Consider the following 9100-nt stretch of genomic DNA (forward strand, 5'->3'; position numbering starts at 1 on the left):
CCCCGTTGAGGGCTTGATGCCCCAGTGTGGGGTGTGCAGGAGGCAACCAATGATGATTCTCTCCCATCACTGGTGTTTTTTGTCTCTCTCTCCCTCTCCCTTCTACTCTGAAATCAATAAAAATATTTTTTTTTAAAAAAAAAAGGAAAACTTTAGCTCAATTAATGCAAAATCTCATCCTAGCCAATAAAAGAGTAATATGCAAATTAACCGTCACTCTGTCACAAAGATGGCACGCCCATCGCCACAAGATGGCAGCGCCCAGTCCTCTCAGCACCGCTGGAGTCCCCCAGTCCCAGGAGGGCAGTCGCTGAGAACCGGCAGCATGAGTGGCGCGGCGACAAGGCAAGCATTCCACCCTGGCTGCAGAGGGCCTCTGGGCAGCGGACATGGAGCGGCGCGGGAAGGGTGTGTGTGTGGGGGGGGGAATGCTTGCATCTTGCATTGTCACCCCGGCAACAAGGCAAGTGTTCTGCGCCCGGCCGCAGATGGGCCTCTAGGCTGTGGAGAGCCTCTGGGCAGCGGGCACGGAGCAGCCAGGCCCCGCAGAGAGCTACTAGTTTTACAAATAAGAAAATTGCCTTCTTCCGGCCCATAAAAATGCATGAATATCCTTCTGGCACCTTTTGTCTGTATCTCATGTTTGAACTCTGGTCTTGCTTTCTAATTTTTCATGTTGAAGAGCCTGTTTCCCATGGGATAAAGAGGACCTTGAATATAGGGCACGGATTTGTGCTAGATTCTCGGTGAGTTCATTGGAACCAAACTTACCTGATTGAAATGCATAGGAATCAGCTCGCCGAGAAGGAGCCATCCTTCCGAATCGGAGCTCACACAGTGACCCTTTCTATCTTAATTACTCAACTTGTACTGCTGCAAATTTCCCCGAACATATGCAAGAAGACTCAGATCCAGGACAAACAGAACATAGCCTCTGGAGAAAAACAAGAAAACAAACCACAAACTGTACTCTCATTGTGAATGGCTACTCACTCCTGTTTTTCATCATCGGCTGTATGGAGAGTCCTCTATGGAAATGAGGGGGCACCCTGGGTGAGCTCTAAAACTCCTTCCGGTTCTAACATAATCACGACCCCCTATAATTCTTGGCTATTATTTATCATGTCTACCCACTATTCGCCTATTTCTGTAGAAGCTGAGCATGAAATCTATTTTGTCACACCGTTCTTTTTATCACATCTTTAGGAAAGCAAGATTTTTTTCCCGTGCTCAGGGTAGAAGAAACAGAATGTCAGCTTTTGGAGAACTGAATCCAGGAATATTTCAAAATAATTTTCTCAAATCCAACATCAACAGAAGTATTTGAGATCCTAATTTAAAGAATTGACCAGTAGGATTTTTTTAAAAAATATATATTTTATTGATGTTTTTACAGAGAGGAAGGGAGAGGAATAGAGAGTTAGAAACCATCGGGCGGGCGAGTCAGGGCCTGAGGGGACGCTGGGCCCCGACCCCCCGACCCAGGTGGGGGCCGCCCGGGACGCAGGGGCCGCCCCGCCGAGGTTCTGCCCCCCCCCCCCCCCAGGAGGCCGAGCGGCCGCCAACTGGAGGCCCGGCCTCGCCCCGGCGGCGCGGCCTCAGGGGGGCGCTGCCCAGGTGGAACCCTCGGACCCTGCCCCTGCCCCTGCCCCGAGCTGCCCTTGCTGCCCTCCCCTCCGCCCCCCTGACCCCCCGCTGGCCGCTGCGAGCTGGCCCGGGCCTGGCCCGGCCGAGGCGGGAGGTTTGGGCCCTGCCGCGCCCCGTACCGGCGCCTCCCTGGGGGGCAGCTTCCTGGGGGCACCCGGTTTCGGGCGAGGGGCTCCCCCCTTCAAACCCGGTTCCCAGGGGGGGTGGGGGGCAGCGGCCGGGCCGGAGCCGGAGCCAGGGGCCTGTTGGGGGAGCGGCGGGGCCGATGGCAGCGGGCGCCCCCCTTCCCCTCACCGCCCCCCCCCCCCCCCCCCCGCGGGACCCAGCGGGCGCCTGTCCGCAGCCGCGGCCATGGACGGCTTCCAGAAGGTGGAGAAGATCGGCGAGGGCACCTACGGGGTGGTGTACAAGGCCCGGCACCGGGACACGGGCCAGCTCGTGGCGCTCAAGAAGATCCGGCTGGACCTGTGAGTGCTGGGCCGGACCGGGACCCTGCGGGGCGCCCTCCCGGAATCAGAACGCGGGGGACACCCCCCCCCCCCCCCCGGCAGGAGCGCCCTGCTCGGCTCCTGCCTCCAGCTGCGCCCTCCTGCCCCGCAGGGAGACCGAGGGGGTCCCAGCACCGCCATCCGCGAGATCTCCCTGCTCAAGGAGCTCAAGCACCCCAACATCGTTCAGGTGAGGGCGCAGCCGGCGGGGCCGGACCTGGCCGCCTCCGGGAGCCGCCAGACCGCCCCCCTCGCCCCCCAGGCTGCTGGACGTGGTGCACAGCGAGAAGAAGCTGTACCTGGTGTTTGAGTTCCTCAGCCAGGACCTGAAGAAGTTCATGGACGCCACCCCCGTGTCCGAGCTCCCGCTGCACTTGGTCACGAGCTACCTCTTCCAGCTGCTGCAGGGGGTGAAGTTCTGCCACGCGCACCGGGTCATCCACCCGGACCTGAAGCCGCAGAACTGCTCATCAACGAGCTGGGCGCCATCAAGCTGGCGGACTTCGGGCTGGCGCGGGCCTTCGGGGTGCCCCTGCGCACTACACCCACGGGGGGTGGTGACGCTCTGGTATCGCGCCCCCGAGATCCTCCTGGGCAGCCAGCTGCATCTTCGCGGAGATGGTGACCTGCAAAGCTCTGTTCCTGGAGACTCTGAGATCGACCAGCTCTTTCGCATCTTTCGGACCCTGGGGACGCCCAGCGAAGCCACGTGGCCGGGAGTCACCCAGCTGCCTGACTATAAGGGCAGCTTCCCCAAGTGGACCCGGAAGGGGCTGGAGAATGTGGTGCCCAATCTGGAGCCAGAGGGCAAGGACCTGCTCCAGCAAGTCCTGCAGTACGACCCCAGCCAGCGGATCTCGGCCAAAGGCGCCAGTGTGTGCTGGAGCGCTTCTGCCGCTGAGGATGCGGGAGGGCCACCGCCTCAGAGCCTCGCCCCGCTGCTCCTCGCCGGCTCCCAAGGGGGACATGTCTGGGAGACGGCAAAGCTCTAAGGAATTTGCATCAGCCGCCCAGAGGGCTGAGTTTGGGTTCGTCCTGCCAACAAGTTAGCGAGTTCCTGTGTTGTTTGTTGGGTTCGACGGTGCCGTTTCCAGACGGGCGCACAGAAGCTCCGTGTGCGAGGGGGTATGATAGGCCCTGGGTCTCCTGGCACGGGGGGCGGCAGGCCAAGGAAAGCAGGAAGCCTGGCCTGCCAATGCTGCTGTGCGCAAGGCGCTCCTCCACCCTTCACCGGCCCAGCCCTGGCTGCAGGGCCAGACCGAGGGAAGGGCGCCCTCTGCTGGTCTTTTGGATTTAAAATGTTTGGGGCGAAGAGTTGAGTCCCAAGTTTAACAGGAAGGAGGGTGCGGAGAGGGGACGTTTCCTGGTACCCGTGTGTGGCTGTTCTAAGTAGTTGTCACCTAGGATATGTGTACATTTGTTTGCTTCTGGATTGAAGAGCAGGAAATAAAAGTGATGCTCTGAGAAAAAAAAAAGAAAAAGAAAAAGAAACATCGATGAGAGAGAAACATCGATCAGCTGCCTCCTGCACACCCCCTACTGGGATGTGCCCACAACCAAGGTACATGCCCTTGACCAGAATCGAACCTGGGACCTTTCAGTCCCCCAGGCTGATGCTCAATCCACTGAGCCAAACCGGTTAAGGCCCAATAGGTATTTTTTAATGAAAAGAAAAAATCTGTATTGAAATACAACTTTTTTTTTTTTTTTTTCAGTTTAAAAATGAACCGAAAGCCAGCCGGTATTGCCTCAGTGATTGAGCTCAACAGTTTGATTCCCAGTCAGGGCACTTGCCTGGGTTGTGGGCTTAATCCCAGTAGGGGCATGCAGGAGGCAGCCAATCAATGATTCTCTCTCATCATTGATGTCCCTATCTCTCTCTCCCTCTCCCTTCCTCTCTGAAATCAATAAAAAATATTTTTTAAAAATGAACTGAAAGATAAAACTAATATAATTCGTAGTCAGAAACACAAATTCAGGGGAACATGACCATGGACAGTCAGGATGCTTAAACTCTTCCCAGAAATCTGAGAGGAGAGCGATTTATATTTTAAGCATAAATGCAGGCATTGTTGGGCTCATATCTTTTTACTTTGCATTTCCCAGTATTAGGGAGTGAATGGGACAACGGGAAAGCGATTCTCTCTGGGGGATAGGATGAAGGAAATTGTTGGAAAATGGATGTGGATTTAGACTTTTCACTGCACTTTTTGAACTTTCAGACTTTTTTTTTTGTCATCAACATCTACTACTTTTATATCTCAGAATGTAAATGAAAACAGGACCTTCACAGTTAGACACCCATTATATAAAGACGTGGGTTTTTCAACAAGGTTGAAAGGTTTTATTGATAAGTAGGGAGGAAGGTCCCCAGGGTAACATTTTGTCAAGCCGATGCTAAGGGCAGAAGGTTTATTCTGCTATTCATTAGTTCAGATTGTCATTATGCAATAAAATATTTTAGGTCAATAGGTGCTTTGGCTATGGGAAATTGAGGCAATACAATAGTTCTAAGGGTTATGTTTAGACATATTTGTTTCTATTTTATGATCAGAAATTCCTTTTTTATCAGCTTGTCCAAATGTTTTCTGGACAGGAAGAGAAAGGAATGAGCTTAAAGCTGTCAGTAGTCTAACATCTAAAATGGAAATCAGATTCATTATTACACACTGCCAACCCTCACACAACACCCTGTTCCCCATCACCCCTACCACCACCATCCCCCCAATGCAAACACAAGCAGAAACAATAACTTCTTTTCTTCTTTGCCAGTATGATAAAGTGTTAAGGAAAAAATTCATCTTCGGTCTTCACCTTGTCCTTATTCTCAGTGTCTCGCTAACTATGGAATGGGTCTGGTGCCCAAACTTGCAAAATTCTATGTCCCTCCCTTCTCACATACCTGCCCCCTCCTTTGTTCCCTCCCCATCATCGGAGAAAACACAGAGATACAAACACATTTTCTTTATGCACACACTGGTATTTATTCAAGGAGACAATTTAGGTTTTGATATATCTACATAATGACCATTTCTCAAGCACAATATCCTGAGAGACAACATATTCTCAGGGTCTTCATCTTCAGATATAAACTCTGCATCACTTGTGGTAGAACTCTCTTCTTCCTCATCATCTCCTTCTCCTCCTCCTCCTTCTTCTTCTTCCTCCTCATCGTCTTCTTCCTCCTCATCATCTTCCTCCTCATAGTCTTCATCCTCGTAGTCTTCCTCCTCATAGTCTTCATCCTCGTCTTCATCCTCATAGTCTTCATCCTCATAGTTTTCATCCTCATCGTCTTCATTCTCATCGTCATCCTCATAGCCTTCATCCTCATAACCTTCATCCTCATAGCCTTCATCCTCATCGTCTTCATCCTCATAACCTTCATCCTCATAGTCTTCATCATCTTCTTCTTCCTCCTCATCATCGTCTTCTTCATCTTCTTCTTGTTGTTCTTCTTCTTCCTTTTCTTCTTCTTTTAATCCTTCTTCTCCTTCTCATTATATTCTTCATCGTCCTCATAGTCCTCCTCATCCTCCTCATCCTCAATTGGGTGGATTACTGTGCGTCTATTACGTTTTATGTCGCAATGTATAACCATCGTCATCCTTCTTTTTCTCCATTATATCCATTTGATTGAAGGACTGAATTTACATTGCCACTTGTCTTCATTATCTAATGGGGAGACAAGATAAGCCCAGAAAGAAGTTGGTTTTGGGAAAGGAATTGGGAAATGGGTGGGAAGTGGGATTGGAATAGAATGATAGTGGATTAATTGAGGAGATGTTTGTGCCAGACAAGGGCAGGGTCAGAGTCTATAGTGGGGAATGAAAGGGGAATAAGAGGAGGCATATCAGTAGGGTAGTCTGACCTTATCCTTTTCTTCATCATTGAGTTCGGAAACGGAGTTCCTATTCACTTCACTACTTGTAGATTCTCGGTCCATCCTTGCGGTTGGATCCATATTTTCTTAGTAGTCTCGGTTTTGTTGTAGCAACTGTACCACACTCCAGGGCTCCTGGCCCCTATATATACTCTCCAGGACAATGGGGAGCCACACCCCTCAGCTCTGATTGCCAACAGTCACGGGTTGCCATGGTGAGGCTGACATCACAAAGCCTCAGCTGGACCATCCAGGAGGGGGAGGTGGGAGAGGATGCAGAGGACTCAGATGCTCTGGTTAGAGACAGGGGAGCTTCCTCGAACCTCCTAAAGTTTTTCCCAGATGGACCTGTCTCTCCCTCATGTCCTCTAGTTCAATGACTGTCCAGCATGTGGCAGGGAGGTGGTGGTTCCTCTAAGCCATTTCCCATACACCCCCATCCTTTCAGTGGTCCCTTCTACCATCCCCCACACATTACCATTGCCTAGTATGTTGTGTGTTGTTTTAATGGATGTTTTATTTTAGAATGGTTTTAGATTTACCGAAAAATTGTGAAGGTAATACCCATATACCCCATACCCAATTTCCCTTATTACTAATACCTTTCATTGATATGGTGCAACTGTAACATGTAATGAACCATCAGTGAAACACTTAGAGCCAAACCTCAGTTCTTGAACATCTCCAATATCAAACAATTTGGTTCTAGACCAAGTTGTTCAAGGAAAAACTGTACCAGTTGTGGAATAAAACTTCAGTTCTTGCTCACATGGCTCAGTGGTTGAGCATCGACCTATGAACCAGGAGATCACAGTTCCATTCCCGGTCAGGCCACATGCCCGGGTTGCAGGCTCAAACCCCAGGAGGGGGCGTGCAGGAGGCAGCCGATCCATGATTCTCTCTCATCACTGATGTTTCTCTCTCTTTCCCTCTCCCTTCCTCTCTGAAATCAATAAAAATATATTTTAAAAAAACAAAGAATGGGAAAAGCACAGAAACGGCAAATGGTTGAAAGGAAAAGAGAGGAAATGCCATTTACCCAACGCCCCCACCTACACTCCACTTGCACACCATGTAGTCCATGCCCAGTTCCTATCCCCTCTGTTCACACACATCTGGTCCCGGGTCCGGCTGCTTCGATGTAATCTGGGTGCTTTGATAAGGATGGAGGAGAAGGATGAGGGAGGACAGTCCAACACGGAGGAGATTCAACAAGAAAAACCATTTGGGCTAATGAAGCAAGAGGGCAAGAACAGGCTCCCAGAGCTCTTCTCAACTCTGAAAGGAAGATGAACTCTTTCTGGCTTTACAAGACAAGAAACACAGGCAAATAGCAGGGCAGAATGGACGCTATTGATTTCAGAGAGGAAGGGAGAGAGAGACAGAAACATCCATGATGAGAGAGACTCGTTGATCAGATGCCTCCCGCACACCCCCCACTGAGGATTGAGCCCACAACCCGGGCATGTGCCCTTGACTGGAATTGAACCCGGAACCCTTCAGTCTGCAGGCTGACGCACTACCCACTGAGCCAACCTGGCTAGGGCCTGAGTGTACCTTCTAATTCCAGTAGCCTGTGGACTTCCGACAGGTCACTGATTACTTCTCTCATTTAAATATCTAAAGCAAGTGATTTTATTTTTAAGTCGAAGGGTGCTGGCATCCTACTCTTCCAACCCTCCCTTTTTTGACTTTCTGAGCTCGTGAAAAGGAAAAGCAGATAAAGGAGCTATTCTTTGCCTTGGTGCCTTTGTAATTGAAAAATGTGACAGATCCTTTTCTCCTTCCTTCACATTTTGTATTTTAAAAATTGCTGTCAGACCAAGGCTTTGCCAAGTTTCAACCCCAAGTGAAATCTCACCGAGAAAACTGAGAGCTGTATAAAAAGCAGGTGGATTATAGGTATAATCACACAGCTGACACGTGTGTTAGTTTTTTTCAAACAAGTTCCTCTCTCCTGTGTTAAATGTATAATATTAGTTCTCATTATATTCATGTGCTGAAATATATATCCTTTATCATTCCATTTTCTTTCTTTCTTTCTTTCTTCCTTCCTTCCTTCCTTCCTTCCTTCCTCCCTCCCTCCCTCCCTCCCTCCCTCCCTCCCTCCCTCCCTCCCTCCCTCTCTCTCTCTCTCTCTCTCTCTCTCTCTCTCTCTCTCTCTCTCTTTCTTTCTTTCTTTCTTTCTTTCTTTCTTTCTTTCTTTCTTTCTTTCTTTCTTTCTTTCTTTCTTTCTTTCTTTCCTCCCCCCAAGGGTATTTTCCCATTGATTTTAGAGAGCATGGAAGAGAGAGGGAAAGACAGAGAGAAACATCGATGTGAGAGAAACACATCAATTAGTTGTCTCCTGCACGCCCAGTGCCCAAGCCAGGGAGGAGCCTGCAACCGAGGTACCTGCCCTTGACCGGAATCGAACCCAGACCCTTTGGTCCAAGGCCGACGCTCTATCCACTGAGCCAAACTGGCCAGGGCATCATTCCATTGTCTGATTATCAGGAAAGTTTCACTTTTGTAAAAATACATATCTATTCACCTGGATAAAAACAACAACAACAACAACAACAAAACAGGCACCCCATGTAAGAGAAGAAATTAGGAGGAACATGATAGCTTTCCCTCTGTAGTGAAGTCTGTGACATAGAAGATACACTGAGTGGCCAGATTATTATGGCCACCCCATCAGTACTTCGTTGGGCCACCTTTTGCCTTCAATACTGCAGCGATTCTTCTTGGAATTGACTCCATGAGATGTTGAAAGCTGATGCGAGGAATCTGACCCCATGCCTGATGAATAGCACTGTCCAGTTCTGTGAGATTTGATGGTTGTGTAACCAGCTGCCTGATGGCCCTTTTAACTTCGTCCCACAAATGTTCCATTGGATGGAGATCTGGTGATGGTGGGGGCCACCTAAGCAAGGTAAAGTCTCCCTCATGTTCTTGAAACCACTCCTGCACAATACGAGCACCGCGGCATGGCGCATTGTCTTGTTGGAAGAAGCCATCTCCATTGGGATATGCCATCAGCATGAAAGGATGAACTTGATCAGCCATGATACTTAGGTATGTTGTGCTATTCAGACGT

General features: G+C 49.9%; 1 pseudogene; it reads left to right on the forward strand.

Moving 5' to 3' along the window:
- Positions 1 to 1990: 1990 nt before the first annotated feature.
- On the forward strand, positions 1991 to 3127 carry LOC132223734 (cyclin-dependent kinase 3-like; annotated as a pseudogene).
- The last annotated feature ends 5973 nt before the right edge of the window (positions 3128 to 9100 follow it).

Source organism: Myotis daubentonii, chromosome X (genome assembly GCF_963259705.1).
Source record: "Myotis daubentonii chromosome X, mMyoDau2.1, whole genome shotgun sequence".
NCBI lineage: Eukaryota > Metazoa > Chordata > Mammalia > Chiroptera > Vespertilionidae > Myotis > Myotis daubentonii.